General features: G+C 42.5%; 1 protein-coding gene across 6 annotated transcripts in view; it reads left to right on the forward strand.

Annotated features, from left to right (window-relative positions):
* thrab (thyroid hormone receptor alpha b) overlaps positions 1-17,349 on the forward strand; it is a 240,256-nt gene that overhangs the window by 117,813 nt on the left and 105,094 nt on the right. The gene's annotated exons all lie outside the window — the stretch shown is intronic.

Raw genomic sequence — 17,349 nt, forward strand, 5'->3', positions numbered from 1 at the left:
TCCACTGTGAGTCGTGTCTCGTCATAATGACAGAACTGAATATGAAAGCCCATTCAGGGCTTTTAAGTTTCCTTCTGACTGGAGGGGATGTCTATAAAATATTTTCCATTCTTTGTCTTACAAATATTAATCAGCAGCAGTACTTTCATCTGCTGCAGATCATTTATATCTGACAAAGCTGTCGCACATCTTTGAAGGTCTTATTGGCTGGAATAACACTAAATAATCAGCTGATCTTACTGCCAGGCTCGTCAGGTGATGGCTCAGCTGATACCTTCTATACACGCTGTTGGGTAATGTCATATAGGAAGTGATCGCTGCCTATCCTTGCTACTTCCTGCTTCTTCATGTCTGACACTGATGTGACATTTGACTTTGATGTCTGCTCTGTTCTCAGTTTCTGAAAAATATATCTCTGTTTAGTTGTTGCAGTGTGCTGGTAGGTTATAAATATGCAAATATGTACGGTGGATTTGTGTACGTTGACAGTTTTATTTAAATTTGTTTTGAGTCATTCAAAGATTAGTTTAGGTCAAAGGTCTCCCTTCCTCTCCCGTCCTTTCCTCTCCCCTTTCTGCACAGCTGGGGAGAAAGGGGAAGCATATAATTGCAGTTTAATCCTCTAAGTCCCTGCAGAGGAGGGAGGTAATGCATAGCGGCATGGACAGAGGAAGACAGAACAGCCATCGGAGTTGTTTGGACAGATGTTTGCAAGCCGAATGGGGACTCCTGTCAGTCACAGGTTGAAAGTGTGCATGTTAGCATTTGTAACAACAAAACAATATTGAACATTTGACTGACTCTTTGTTTGGTAGCTTTTGCGATCGATATACACCTCAGGCGAAGTATTCTTTTATACTCTCAGCTTTTCTCACTTCTATTTCTTAATTTTAGTGAAGAGGAGACAGTAGAGCAGGGAGATGGAGCAGCAGACAGCCTTGGGTTAGAATCAAACCCAGGCATCTGCATTTGGCCCCCTGTTCAACCACTGAGCGAAAACAATGCCCCAGTAGAGGAAAAAAAACGTCTGTTTTAAGCATTGACTTGTGTTGTAACTGATTATGATACTGCTGTAAATAATTGACATTCAGGATGCTCATCCTCGGAGGTTCGTGATTCAAGTGGAGAGATTGGTTAAACTGTCCAACAACCAGGTATGCCAGGGGTGTCCAGGACTCGGTGTCCTGCAGGTTTTAGATATCACCCTGGGTCAACACACCTGGATCAAATCATTAGTTCATTACCAGGCCTCTGGAGAACTTCAAGACATGTTGAGGAGGTCATTAGCAATTTAAATCAGATGTGTAGGATCAAGGACACATCTAAAACCTGCAACACATCGGCCCTTGAGGCCTGGAGTTGTATGCTGACGTATCCGCAGAGGTGTGTAAGCAGTGCATGTTGCCCTCCCTGCACACACACATTTGTTCACTGCAACAAAGAAGATGAAAATCTTTTTAGTCTCCTCATTTTGTTTTAAACCAGACAATACAGCAAACCACAGTAACCAACTAAAGCAATTCTGTAAAGAATGTCTTGCAGCCTTTAAATGAAGGTGGACGCAGTCAGGATGCACAGGCTGTAATGTAGGGTGTTAAGCAGTGTTGGGGAGTAACGGAATACATGTGCCGCCGTTACGTATTTAAAATACAAAATATGAGTAACTGTATTCCGTTACAGTTACCGTTTAAAAAGGTGGTATTTAGAATACAGTTACTTTGTTGAAATAAATGGATTACACGGCGGTACTTCTCTGTTTCATATTGTCGCGGGTCAGGCCTGTTTGGGTTTTGTTTGACAGCTACGTTCTGTTGTTCCAGGTGGCAGCGTTACGGTTGCCATGGTTACAGGGTGACGCTCTCTCTCTCTGCGTGTTTCCTGGGTGAGAGAGGCCTTTTTGTTGTTGTTGTGCTAAGCTAATAGGCAGAATGCTACAGGTATAGCTCTAAAGAATGTAGCATCATAGGCAGTGTAGTCCGTGCTGCAGGGAGAATGGACTGCCATACACGTTATGTGTCTGTGAGCGAGGAGGGAGAAAAAGGAAAAGTACGAGCTGTCATCGAGCAAAAACGGGAGCTGGAAGCATGTAAATATAATAATAACCACTGCAGCCAAGAAGAGTGCCTGACGAGCCCAGTTGTAAGTAAGCTATTAAGACTCGACTGTACGCTGTGTTCGTGTTTTCCTCCAAAAACAATAAGTTCCGTTGGAGCAGCCTTTCAACGCCTCTCTCTGTCTCTGCTAGCAAAGTTGACCCAGACAACAAAGTAAAGCTAGTTTTCGGCTACGAGCCCAACACAGAACCCACCGTATTAGCCAGAGGTCCCTTTACTACGGTTCGGAGCCGCGGACCTTCAGTAACAGTAATAAATCACAGCAATAGTACATTCATGTAGTTGTAAACAGCATGATAATATATTAAGTAATCCAAAGTATTCAGAATACGTTACTCTCATTGAGTAACGTAACGGAATACGTTACAGAATACATTTTGGGGCATGTATTCTGTATTCTGTAATGGAATACATTTTAAAAGTAACCTTCCCAACACTGGTGTTAAGAGGAGAACTAGGTCCCAGCGACGTGGCCAGTCACTGAAATCTGGTGTGACCGGATTGAAAGCCTATTTGACTCAGAAAATCCTGCAGATTTGACTGATCACTTGGTTTATTAGTTTGGGCATGTGTAATAAAATATTAAGGTAAAAGGTTCTTTGAAAGGCATCCAAAAACATACAAGGTATGTTTGCTCGTCAAACAGAACCTTCATCAGTCATAAGAAAAGTTATTTTTGTTGTAGCGTAAAGCAAACCTGCAGTAAGCAGCCATCCATCTGATACACATTCTGCGTCCTGGATATGGGAGTATGCGTTTACTTGCTTACTTAAGCTATAGAATATATAGCAGCTGCATAAGAAAATGAAACCCTGTACTCTATATCATCCAGTGAAGGTAGAAGCCTCAGGTTGTAAAACATGCTCCCCTGTCAGGACAGCCTTTTCTGTCATAATGATCCCCACTGTACTGTATTTCTGTGCATGCTGTAATTCCAGAATATGTGTGAAGGAGGAGAGATTTAGTCAGCAGGGAAGAAAAATTGGTGAGCAGGACATTTTAGGAGGTGTTTTTTTGCCCCAGGAAGCGTGTCTTTGAGAACTGGAGTGGGGGCAGTGAAGGCTTTAAGGTTCAAGGGTTGTGTGTGCATGTTCGTCTGGTGGGGTTACTCCATGTATAAGCGCAGCCATGTGTATATGTGAATGTGTTTCTTTAAGTGCTCGTGTGTCGTCAAGTGGAGGCAATCGGGGAGCGTTAGGCAGGGGTACAGGGAGGCGAGGAGGGCGAATCCGTCTCCCATCACTTGGCTACAGGCGAGCGTTCTTAGCACCTCGTAAATCTCACCTGCTGCTACAAGACTGCTGCTGACATAGCTGCTATAGTGCGTACTGTACTCACAAACATTGGTGCACACATGTGGTGTACATGCACATTTCGTAGAGTCGGTCATGTCAGCAGCAGGAGTGAAATTGGGAAAATAAAGTGATGTATAATCTGTTTGTTAGCGTTCCACGTTGGAAAATGGCATCTTTTATTGGAAGCGGTTTCTGTTGGAGCAAAGAGGAACAGCTGCTGAACTGAAAATAAGAAAATCCAGCTGTGCTCCATCTAGTCCTGTTATATTTTCTTTACTTTTTTAGTTACATTGATGAATGAACATTTGGTATATGCGCTTGCAAATTTTCAACCTTTTGAAAGCGGTTCTTACTAAACTTCTTACTAAGCTTAAAGGCGATTTCCAGTCAGATCTTATTTTCTTAGAACTCTTATTAGCTGTAATGACACTGCAAGACGATACGTGATTGTAGGTTTGGTTTTGTAAAGGAGCCAAAAGTTCAGAAAGATTACCAACGTTGCTTCATTTTCAGTTTCAGTTTTGCCCTTCAAATAGATTTGACTTGGTAGTTTGTTCCTAAGCTCAAGCATCAGTGTCTTGAACCTCGTTATAATCAACGACTCTTTTGTTTCTTAACCAGTATGGACACTCTGCATATGTCGTCTGTTCTCCTTGCAGTACGTTCCCACTCACGAAAACACGTTTTCACTACAATGCAGTTGTGGTGCATCGTGATAACCACAGATGTCAGAAGTTAAACCCGATTGCAGCACGAATTCCACTGCTTGCACGGCGTTGCAAAATCGTGCACAGTTGTGTTGTACCCTTGGAGCTTGTAAACACAGCTCACCGCTTTGCACTCACGTTAGCTCTCCAGGACATACTTTGCATGTAAAAAAAAAAAAAAAGGAATAGACATCCTTTACACATTGTGATACCCGTGTGTGTGTGTTTTCTATGTTTATGGCAACACTTTAGCTCAAAGTGTTTCTCCCTGCACGCACCACTTGTGTTTTTCATTTATGCTAGCTTTAGAAAGCTTTCCTTGCACTTACAGTAACTCGCTTCACAGTGGTGACGATCGATCGGTATAGCCTCTCCTTACACCAAACATCATTTCAAAATGTGCAGCACTGCATGGCGTGTGCGCATGCAGTGCAAGCGTCGGTTATATATCCGCTGGATAGGAGACAGTGCTGGGTCAAATTAAAGTGAAATAAATAACAATAATATCATACATGAATGGAATTGAATTGGTTAAGTGCTTCAGAAACGGATGAATGGAAACACGAGCCAAATGTTATCATGTGTAGGAAATTTCTGAATGTTGTCAACGGGCAAAGTCCTTGTTTGTTTTATCAGTTGATGCTTTGCATGCTCATTCAAACAATTGCTTGTTTGTTATGCATCTGCACGGGCCTTTTTTAACAAGCGTTCAGCAACAGTTGCTGGCTGTTGCAAGTTTAACTGAGTCTCGAATGTATAAATTTATGCATGATTTGATGCGAGTGCCATGTTTTGCAAAAATAAGATGTGGTTTTTCATAATAAATTGTAATCTGCAAAATCCGAGCAAAGTCACTCAACCAAGACTGATCCTACTTTGAATTCATCATATTCATCATCAGAATTCAGTGGTTTTCTTTTGTTTGTTTGATTTAATAGTTATATATTTTTAGGTATTAGGGTGCAGTCACAATCCAGGTTCAGCATGAATTCTTAGCATTATGCTGCCCACAAAACAACCTCTAAAAAAATCTGTTTCTGAATGCTTTCCAATAGATTTCAATATCATGTCTTGATTTCCTGTGACAGTCTGTCAGCCCACATACTTGTCACACTGAGTCAGCTGCTGATACATATACAAGTAGTGTACAGTTCACTGACCACATGGTATTTAAGTGGATTCATGTGATTCATGCCTTCTTTAGCAGTACTGTATCTTTGCTGCTCACTAACTGTAGTCTTTGTAATGTTTGTTTATTTATTGGCAAATGTGTTCTAGTACTTGTTTTATGAGTTCTGCATGGCTTCATTGATAAGGTAGAAACATACAGTTGGTGGCAATGAAACAAATTACCAAGTCAAAAAGTGTAGCGAACCATTGGCATAATGGCATTCAAGAAGACCGCAGTGATCGACATGTGACACTGGTTGGCAGCACTTTGGCAGTCACTGCTTCCCTAGAGAGTGGTCACAACTGGGTACCACGTGCTGTACCGAGAATCTTGTGAGTGCTTTGGTTGTCAGCAGATTTCTATGGTTAAGCGCACAGTTGTTGCCAATTTTCTGCATCTTGTTTGTCGAGATTTCTTCACAAGACGCTGAAAGATGCGACACAAACTGGACTGTTTGTGGGCGCTGTTTGTCGTGCTTTCTGAAACATGCTGAAGTGGAACGTCCAACATTTACTTTCAAAGCCAACATTGAGTGTTTGTAGACAAGTTGCCATGGTCCATGCAAACTATAAGCTGCTGTTGTACCTAGGGCTGTTCGATATAACGATATATATCGGATGACGATATAAAAATGTCTATCGTTTCATTTTACGCTATCATTTGTTTCGTGGTGTCGCAAAATAAACTGTTTATAGCAATATTTTGTTCATCGTTCTGATGGTCACTGTAGTGGCTATATTAATTTCTTAAAGTTCTCTCTTTCTCTTATATTTAATATAACCACACTACAGACGGACAAGGGCCGGTTTCTATGCATTGTGGTTAGCAACAACGACGGTAACACCATCGCGTGTCCGCTTGTTTATGTTCCACATAAACCTTTCACAATAAAGCTCAAGATCCTGTTGAGACTTTTCAAAATAAACTGAATCACGTGAAAGAAGATTATTTACGGATGAGAAGTAAAAAAGAGCCGCCAGGTGCTAGAAAATAAACTCAAACGTTAGAACAGGCTTTTCCCCGCAGCACGCCGTGTAATAAATACAAAGAAAACGGCGGCTGTTAAAACTTATGTCTAAAACTGTATCGTTTCATGCATCGGTTAAAACACTCGACTCCAGCTACATGACGCGCAGCTGGAAACACTTCATGCAAGTCGAGCTGCCTGAGATTCACATAATTTACAGAAAATGTTACATTTTTGTGATTTATATCGTTATCGCACAATAGAATTCTTATATCGGGATATGAGATTTTGTTGTACCTAGTTGTACCTACCAGCAGACAAAGCAATCACAAGGAGGTTTTTGGTGCAGGACCCTCTTTGACTGATTTTACCTACCAGCTTTCAGCAAACTCCAACAGCCACTCGCCAATCTGTTGGGAGTACACATTGGCTTGCCAACCGGTCTCCAGGCCTGTATGGCTGAGGTCTCGTTTTTTCTGTATATAATGAAACGCATCTTGTTATGTCCAGGATGTTTCTCGCTTCCAGCATGAAAAGAAAGTTTGATGAGGATAAAAATCTAAATGAACCATTCTCCTTCACAGTTTCCAAATATGAACCCAGATGAATACCTAAAGATGATGTTAGGCAGCGCATTCGTACACCACCCTCATATGAGTAAATATCTTGATGAAGATTTTTTGTTCTCTCACTCCAGCAAATCAAATCAATTTATTTATATAGCACTTTTCACAGGATAAAAACCACAAAGTGCTTCACAGTAATATAAAACAGAAATACATAAAATACATTAATAATCAAACATACAGCACAAATCTAATTAAAAGGCAATCTAAATAAATGAGTCTTAAGCTGCTTTTTAAAAGAATAAATACAATCAAGGCAACGTAATGATGGAGGGAGAGCGTTCCACAACCTGGTGGCCACTTCTCTAAAAGATCTATCAACTCTGGTTTTAAAATATGTTCGAGGGACTATCAGACTTTCAGGCTGATGACAGATGAGATGACAAGATAAAAAACAATATACTGAAGCAGTCGACAAAAACACGGAACAGCAACAGCGGCCAAGCCGAACACAGGCGCCATGTTGCATTCCGTAACATAAGAACAGCAAAACTCCAGAGACTTGTTCAGCGAATATGAAAAGGCACCGAAGCGCTATTTCAGGTACAGCCTTTTCCATGTTACATATAGACTTTTTAAAAACTCTAATTGCTGTTAAAACCTCCAGAGGTGACTTCCTTGCCGTTAAAGGCTCTTTCGTCTTGGTCGTGCCTGATTGAAAGCTGAAATGTTCTTGGCAACTTGTTTGCCGAGAATTCTTTACAGGAATAGAAACTAACTGATTTTCCAATGTACCTGTTTTCCCATTTCAGTTGAAGAAAATTGGTAATGACTGATGTACTGACGCACACACACACAGGCTTGACTTTGACTTTAATGGCCACATTAGCAGGTTCAGTGGAATGTTTTCGGAAAGTACGACAGCTACGACTGGCTCGAGGTAAAATCTGTTTGCCTGAGGGATTCTGGAAAGAGACTCTCATTATTCCCATTTAGTCTGAGCTGTTTATACATGAAAGAATACATGTGCCGGTATTTGAACAGGTGCCTATAGAAGTTTTATTTGTTTTTAAGCAGCGACCGGAGTAATAGTTTAGTGCTGGGAGTGCTCGCTTTCTTTCCTCGTTGCTCTCACTCACAGCAGAAGTGTTGAGATTGCTGCACATAGTGTCACCGCCACTCTTCTCTCTGGCCTATTTTTCACACGGCTGTGTGGAACACTGATGGCTTACTCAGTAATGGCAGTTAAAAGCCACCAGTCCTGTGTCTGTCTGTCACCCACACACAGACGTAGATGTCTGAGCAGATCTGTGTGTGTGTGAGGCAGAGACACAAACACATTCATTGACGGAGTAAATAAGAATCCTTCTCAACTTTTGCTATCTCGTTCTTCTGTTGTGATAAGAAGAAAGGAGTATTTGTGACATATTTGTGGCCTTGAAGGGAAATTATCTCAAAAGTCATCTCAACAAAATGCAAAATGTCAAAATGAATAAATGCCAGTACAGTACCACAAATGACAACAAAAATAGTAGAAGCTGGTGTCTACAAATGTGTTCGATGAACCTTCACTCCTCGGGCATGTTGCTTCAAAGCTGAGCAGCCATGAAGGAAAAAACCTTGGTCACTTTTTAAATCGACATCTCTAATGTTTAGGAGCCAGAGACAAGACAAGACTTCACTTAAAATTTACAAGGATGTAGATTAGAGCAGGGCGATATGACCAAAAATATTTATCACAATATACATTTGAAAATTTGCGATAACGATATAACTGATGATATAATTGACACTAGACAAAATGCTTTACAACTCCACAACTTTATTAGTGCAAAAAAACCCATCAATGTATTTTCACTTAAACAAGCAGCTGTTTTTTTTTTTAATGTGCATTAAAGTTATATAAAAACGTAACAGTGCAAATCCTCGCTGACAGTTTAACCAAAAGGCATTTCTAGTGGAAATTGGCCGACAGATCCTCAGCATAACCATGTATAATATCTACAAAACTTAAAAGAGGTTATACACACACAATACGGTAACATTATGTTGAAGCACAGTACGTATCACTCCGCGAGGCGCCTGCCTAAAATAGCCGTAATGCTCCGACAATCCATCAAGCGGTGCGGCTTCGTAGCTTAGCAAAGTCGTACTGAAACATTTGACAGATTTTTGAGCGCCGTGTACATAAAATCGTTTCGAGGTCAGTAAACACAACCAGAATTCATACATAAGGCACACGGGATTATAAGGGGCACTGTCGATTTTCAGAAAAATCAAAGGATTGATTTTAAGTGTGCCGTATTTTCCAAACGGCCCGCTAGCATGCTGTACCAAAAATAGTGCTTTGTTGTGTATCTGACGGACGAAAGCTAAACCAGTTCCACACCACTGAAGTTGCAGCATTTTAACAAACCAATTCTGGTTCATCCGTTTCATTTAACGATCCACTTTGGCTCTTCTCATTCTGCGTCGCCGCCATGTGCGTATGTAAACAAAGGCACTGCGCATGCGCGTTTTACCCATATTTCATTTTCCTATCGTTGCCCAAAATTACACCGGTATTACCGTGAACGCTATGATATAGCCCAGCCCTAATGTAGATGTTAAGTAATGGGATGATATGTGGATAAATCATTACTTAGTGGTGTCCAAGTTTCTCAGTTAGATCCAGATGTGCTAAACACATCCGGTACGGCCAAAACGGTAGAATGAACAGCGAGCCGATGCACAGAAATCAAGCTGAAGTCACGTGGATGTTTGGGAACTACTACGAAACAAAGCTTACGACTGAGTCCATTTAAAACGAACAATTAATTACACATTATGACTTAAACATGGACTCCAAGAAGCTGGCAGCCACAAATCTCTGAAGTACCCGTCTAAAGACAGTCATGATAGATTCCTGTCAGTATTATCACTGTGCTGTTTTTGCTGTTGTCTTTGAACAGCAATTCTCAAACCTCCGAAAACCACATGCAGACAGCCGACATTGGCTACATCTCTGGAAGTGTCTGTGGGTATCTGTCAGCTGGACTAACTAGCTGTCTGCTGCCACCCTGTCCACAGCTCATTGATTACTGAAACCCCCCTTGCTCAGAGGCTATTTGCTAGTGGCTCAGGGGGGCAATGGTTTCCTGGCAAACAGAGTGCGTCCGGGCAGGGATAGAGTTTGTTCTGTGCGGTCAGCCCGCGTGCCAGCAGTACCTAAACTGAGCTCTTTTTTTTCATACCCTGACAGACGTTTGCTAAATGAGAGATCGAATACATTAGCGCAGAAGGTACACATTTGCGACCGCTGCACTTTGCCGACGCTGCTCGTGTTTTCGAGCGAACATGGTTATTTGCAGTTGTCGTACACAAGCGAGGCCCGATTATGTGGTGCTCGAAGACCAGACTCATTCATTTTCCCTGTGGCATTTTGATATGTGTTTGTGGATGTCAGCTCTCTGGCCGCACCGCTACTTTTAGATGCTTTTTTTTTTTTCACTTGGGAGGAGGGGTTACCATCTATTTCTACACACAGTTAGCATTAATGATCTGTTATGTTAGCCACTAGCAGTGGTACCTTTGGTCTGGCATCCTGTCAATACACTGTGTATATATATAAATCAAGCTGAGCTCAAGGTTACACATTGTATGTGTGTGTTGGCTGCTTTCTGTGCTGCTGGTGCTGAAATCTGGACAATAAATGGCCTCAGTCAGGACGTTTGCATAGCCTAATTAGCATGAAAGAATAAAGTTGGCCTTTAATTTTTGCTGTCAGCAAAGTCTGTCTCCATACTTTCTAACTTCTCTTCCGTGTCTGTGGTGCTCATGTCTTGCTTGTTAGTTCCTACTATTTAGGACAGATGTATATTGTTTAAGTTGAAATAAAATGTTAATTTATCTCCTAAAATAGCTGACCCCTCCATCTTTTAGAAAACTGTCAAGCAGTAGTAATTTATTGGTGGATCAGTGGCAGACCTCCTGCTGTGAGTACTGAGACGTTGCCCTGTGGCTTCAGGGTCACTTTGACCTGCTGAGCAGTCAACTTCACCAGCAATAAAATAGTAAGTAGAAATTAGATCCACAGATCTCATGCAACTCGCTCATTCTTGGTGCCCCTGAACATCAGTGATACACACAGAGGTGCAACCAGGTCTACTTCTTTACGGAGAGATTAACCGATAGACTGTCACATCCACGATGGTACAGACGCTGTTGTGGTGAAGAGAGTGCTGAGGCTCCCTTGGTGAACACAGGGTGAGAAGTTTGATTATTTAGGAGCGACTCTGAGTAGAGTCACTACTCCTCTACTTGAAGGAGGCGGTTGAGGTGGTTCTGCGTCTGACTAGGATGGCTTCTGGGCACCTCTTAGGTCAGGTGATTTGGGGTACTACTGGGAGAAGGTTAGGGTCAGGACATTCATCTCTTGGTTGGCTTGGGAACACCTCACTGTCCCCCGAGATGAGCTGGAGCAGGTGGCTGTTGACGGGGAAGTCTGAGACCTGTCTGCTCTCCCTGTGACCTGAAGATTGTTGGGTTGTTGGTCAGTTCCAAATGTTTGCATTAGGAAATCTGCATCAGTTTTTCCTCCCCAATTAACTTATTATGCAAATTTATCTCTAGTCTGGTATTCCTTATATGCAAAGTTAGCAGTCGGGTAGTTTTCCGTTCAGATTAATATGCAAGATTGGTGCAGGAGGCTGATTGACTCAAAATAAATTACAGCCTGTGTGTCCGGGATAATTAATAAACATGTCATCCCGTGTGGCTTAATGATGGAGCTCCATGGAACAGAGCAGTAAGGCATCAGGCGTCGACCCTACTGTTGTTAGCAGGATCCTTTCTTTTTATGGGATTTGTTGGCGTGTGCTACTGCGTCCTACCTCAGCACTACTGAAGGAAGGAAGAACACCGGCCTCTGCCGCTAATAGGACAGCATTTTCTCGGCACTAATTGCCGAGTGTTGTTTTGCTTAGACTGTGGGATCCACAGTGGGGCTTTTATTGCCTCCCAGAATCCTCTGTGATAATTCATTGTGCAGTAATTATTGTTTGTTTTGCCTTGCTTTCCCACATAAAATCGGTCCGAGGTCAGCAGCTCAGGCTGTCGTCAGAAATTTGACTCTCTGAGCGCAATCGCATCACATAATGATCTGTAACAAACAAGCCCCCCCACCCATCGCCTGCTATGGCGGCGTCAAGCGTAATGACACGTCCTCATCCTTTCCCCGCTTATCCGCCGGCTCGTTCCGCTCCTCATCGCGAGGCCCTCCGCGGTGCGGCTTCGAAAACAGAAACACACTGATGCCGTTCAGCCGCCTGCTTATTCGGAGCGCCGCACTTGGAGAAGATCCAAGAAAGTGACCGTTTGTATTATGTCTGTTTATTTTTGCACCCCGCTACATGTGCTTATGTTTAAGTGTTTTAGCGTGTGCTTGGTGTGCGTTCCCTCTACTATTCGAACACCTTAGGGCTTCATCTGTGACGGAACGTAAACACTCGCACACTGTGTTTCATCCATGAACCATGAACAAATATTATGTGTTCAAAAACACACACTCGTGGCTGCAGCATGAAGAAATCCTTGCAGCGCTTCCAAAGCGTGTCAGAGGTCCTTCTCCTGTTTTTTTCAGACGTGTCAACATGTATTTTTCCTCTGCGCATGCAGCATTTTATCTGGCCTTGGCCCACAGCTTTTGATTTCCAAGCACGTACAGGGTGGGCCTCTGCTGATCAAACGACCGCGCCTTAACGCGAGCGGCAGCCCTGGACATTGTCCCATCAATCAGATCGTAAATGTCATCAGAAGGATGTGGGATGTGGCGGCTACGGGGCAGATGAAACATGCTGAGGAAGGACTTTTATCTTGCAGGCTTGGATCCAGTGGGAGGTAGAACTTTATTCCTGTTCTGGGACGGTTATATAAGTTAGAGCCTGGTTTCTTTAACTAGCAGTTGGGGCCTGGTTTGGTCTGCAGGCCTGCATCTGGTCAATCCCCACATGACGAGTATATTCAAGTGTGAACTTGGATCCCATGGTTAAAAAATGTGGCTTCTTTCAACGCCAAGTTATAGACTGCGATGATTATGTGCAGTCTTTGTTAGATAATAGCCAGAAAAATAGCCGTCAGCATGCTCGTGTAGTCTCTATTGTGACGTCACCTTGAGAAAATTCTCACTTTAGTTCAGGTGTCACTGTCACAGTTTGATTTTTCTGGGAAAATAACACAGGAGTTTATGAGAATAGGGCATAGACGTAGACAAGGGAGGATTTTAAAAAGCGATTGCATCATAGCGTTTGTTATTTTCCCACAGACGATTATATTTTTGCTTCTGCTTATTGCCAGGCATTACAAATTCATGTTGTGTAACTTCACAGTATCGGTTCTGGCACAACTTTCTTTTAAGTTATGCTGGAATTTCCGAGGAAACAGTTTGTCACTGTGAAGTTTTGGTAAAGTTTTCTATTAAAGGTGTTTCATGGTTGAATAGAACTTTCAGTGACATCATATAACTCACGGTGTGGCATAAATCCTTTATTCAACAGTAAAGCTGTCAAGTTAAAATGAAACAGAAACTTAGATGGATGGAAGATAAAAAGGTGCCTGTCTGGTACAGCGACGGTGAAAAGATGTAATGATTTGAGGACTTTGTTAAAGAAGATGCTGGATTCAATTAATTACTCGGTATTACAGCATTTCCTTTTTAGATTCCCGGGATTAGTGCACACTGGCCGTCACGTCCTGCTGTGCATTTGTAGAGTAACGCATTCATTCAAGCATTTTAATCGCATAACCTCATAACTTAGATAATTAGAGCCCACCCACAGCAGGAGTCCGGTCCACTGTCAGTCTGTTAGATCAGCTAATTACCTCAATTACGCAGACACACACACACAAACACAAAACCCAAGAGACCGGTTTTAAGGAGCAAGTCGCTTGGCTCTTTCTGGCTCGCTCTTTTTTTCATGCTTGGCATCAGAGGAGGCTTGGCTGCTGATGAGATATAAAACTAAAATTAGAAATGGGTGAGAAGTGACCTTGAGACATAAAATTTCATCAGTCTGGAGCTTTTTGCTTCAAACAGTTGGTTTGCGCTGCCATAAAACTTGATGGGGTTGAAGTATGAAGTCCATCGTTTTGGATGGGGAGGTTTTGCATTTAAAAATGAGCAAAAGTTCATTTGGCTAATTCCTGCAGTAATAAAACCTGGTTCTTCCTATTGATCCTTGAGCTGTGACTCAGCGGTTATCTGCTGTGAAAGTCTTGGGTGTTTTTTGTGATGTGGTGTAAAGTATGGCAGCTTTAGTTATTTTTGTACACACTTTCATTCTCAGTATTTCCCACAGAATGAGATTGTTTTGTGTTTTTCATGAAGCAGGGGTGTTTGTATGTACTCGTCTGGGCTTGAGAGGGGATCTTTAAATGCTTTCTTTGTTCATAGATAACAATATCTGATATATTCTACCATCCATCAGCTCAACCGCCTCAGACTTGCTCGTACTTGCTTTCTTGGAAGGATCGGTAATCTCAGCAGAGTGAAACCTGCTGGTCCATCGACTCAGCGTGAAACTGTGACCACCCCTTGCTAGCTGCAGTCCATGACGGTGGAGTTGGAGTCTGCGCAACCCTGCGACTCGAGATTCAAAACAACTGAGTGGCACTGAGTTCTGTCAAGGGCAGAAACCTGACCTCAACTGTAATGAACCAGACCAGACATGAAAAACTGGGGTTAGCAGGTTAGAAATAACCTTAACTTTAAAAATATCATTATTTCAAATATTTGGAAATCTAAAATTAGACCGTAAAATATATTCAGACGAGCATCAGTATACCTGGGCTGTAAAGTCAAGTTTGTGTGTGGAAGGAAGCAGAGTCATTAGCAGTGCTTTAAACTGAATGCCTAATTATCTGGAGGTGATAAGATTATCAGCAGCATTTTGCCTCATCTCTCCAGTGTAACCTACCGAGCTTCTCCTCTAACTTTCTCACATCTCCTCCTTTTCATTCAGGCTTTTATGTTTTCCCCTCACATCTGCCCTTTTCCTTTTTCTTTTTCCTGCCCTCCTCTCTCCTTCGTGTTCCTTCTGCAGGAAAAACGAGGCACATTTCCCCTCTGTTAATCACTATGATCAATGGCTGCCTTGCCACCGCGTCGCCCGTATGGCTGCTATCTGCTGCCCGTGTGCTCGCTCTCATTCCGTTAGCGGCTCTGGAGCAGCTCACGCTCGGAAAGGCATTATGAGCCTTAAGCCTGTAACTGACTCTGAAACACGCAGGAAACAAATCAGCTGAGCTGCATGCCCTAGCTCTTGTATTCTGCATCACAAGCAGACTCCTAGTAAAAGCCATGTGCCCAGAAATAAATGTAAGATTGAAAATAAATATTTTATGTCAGGTTTTTATCATTTAATATAAGTTTTATTGATTTTTCTTGGCTTCAGCTCCAGGATTTATGTAGTTGCGGTTCTCTAATGTAGCCAAGCAGAAGGGCAAAGCTGGAATTTCCCTATCAGAGTCATATGCTGTTACATCCTTGTGTTTATTCATCTTATAAAACTGCACTTTTAGGTTTCCTTAATTCAATTTGTTCTCTATAGACGACAGTTAAGCGGAACAGGTCGGAATCTGTCCCTAAACCGCACCAGTCTTCCAGTTTTAGTAGATCATGAGGAACTCTTTGTTTTACTGTCATTTAAGCATATGTGCACAGTCAGTGGCTAAGCTGTGTGTAGATAGAAAATACATCTTATAGGTGGTCTGCGATGAGGTTCTCACTGTGGGCTGAGTGTGGTTTAAAGGGCAGGCTCGTGGTAAAGCTGCAGAAATGATGAAAATGCGGCACATTGAGGCTTAGAGATATGTCTGCGGTGTGTGAACTCTGACTTTTAATTTCCTCCTCTCCGTGCCTAGAAATAGCGCGTTGTTGTGGCCATTTTTGAATCGCGGTGACTCTCCTCTCCCCGGAGTGTTACTGCATTTAGCACCTCGTCTCGTGCCGTATTCCACCGAGACTCTATCAATGAAATAGCAGCGGAATAACAACAAACAGTGTGTAGGTGTGAGCGATGTGTTTTGACACAGCCAGTCACTTTTGGCAGCTGTCCTCCGGAGCAGAGCCCAGGTCTGACGTTTGCTAATGTGCTGAGTTTAGCAATCGTGTGTCCTTTCTTTCTTTTTTCTCCTTTTTTTTTGTGTGTGTGTGTCTGTGAGTGTATTTGTGTGTGCGGGTGGGTGTGTGAACAGTCACGTAACACTGATGCAAACCTCCAATTGCCTGGGCAGAAAGGGCCAGAAACCAGTGCCAGAAACCTAAGCAAGAATTTCAGAGTAGGCGTGTCGTGGGTATGTACTGCTTTCAGCCAATCGGCTCGCGGATTCACCCGGAAGTTGTGGCTTGGAACACGTGTTGTTGTGGCAACAGGGGAACTGAAAGGGTTGCAGATGGGGACGGGGAGCCGTTTGAAGCCAGAGTGCAACCTCTGCAGGTCATTTAATGTGATTCTTGGATTTGCAGATACAATTTCACAACATGCCAGAGATACTTTTGCACCAGTTAGTAATGTTAAAAGGCTTGTTGCAGAAAAATGTGAGCTAACAGAAAGAAAAGGAAAAAGGCAGAATCTTATCTGAGGAGGCCGCTGGTGTAAAATATAGTCTCATCTTTTACAGCTGGGTCTTGTCAGACACAGAACAAATGTCTCTCTGGTAATGATCTCTCCACACTTCTGTTGTCAGCTAATGGACCAGCCCGAGATAAAGGCAGATCCCCGACGGACATACACACACATGCAAAGACACAAAAGACACTGCATGCAATCCAACATGCTCCTATCCTGAGAAACGGTCGACTGACTAGAGCCAATATTCTTCCCGCTCCCATAGACACATGCTATCACTGCAGGTGCTGCACAATGAGGCATTTGCATTGTGCAGCCAGACTGTAACCAAAGCCAGAGTGAATTCTTTTCCAAAAAAAGCAAGTGTAAAGTAGACATCAGGAGGATACATGATATGAGAGCTCGAAAAGGAGACTGCGAGAAATTCCTACCCTGGGGAGAAATAGGCATTACCGCGCAAGATCTCTGAAATGACATTAACACTGCCGTTTACAAAAGGAGGATCGGATTATCTGAAAACAAATCCAGGTTGGATTAATTACTGCTAAAGATCCGCTGCTACATTGTGACAAAATGATGATACGCCTCGAGTATGTTTATTATCTCATTGTACTGATTCTAACAGACTTCGGATTTCTGAAGCAGAGCAAAACTTTCCTGATGGTTTCTGCTTCCTGTTTGTTTAAACTGATGCATTATCAGATATGACACCAGTCAGCGTGTGGCAAGAAAGGAGGTTTTAAATTGAAACCATAACGATGGTTTTCACACCGTGTACTTCAAGGTTTTGCATTGCATTCTTTTGCTTTAGACACTGTGGTAACTTCAGTAGTATACAAGCCTGTGCATACTGTGCATTTTACAAAACAGGACTCAACTATTGTCTGGTTAATATCAGGACTTTTGTTTTCTTAACATGGACTT

Source organism: Neolamprologus multifasciatus, chromosome 8 (genome assembly GCF_963576455.1).
Source record: "Neolamprologus multifasciatus chromosome 8, fNeoMul1.2, whole genome shotgun sequence".
In the NCBI taxonomy this organism is placed as follows: Eukaryota; Metazoa; Chordata; class Actinopteri; order Cichliformes; family Cichlidae; genus Neolamprologus; species Neolamprologus multifasciatus.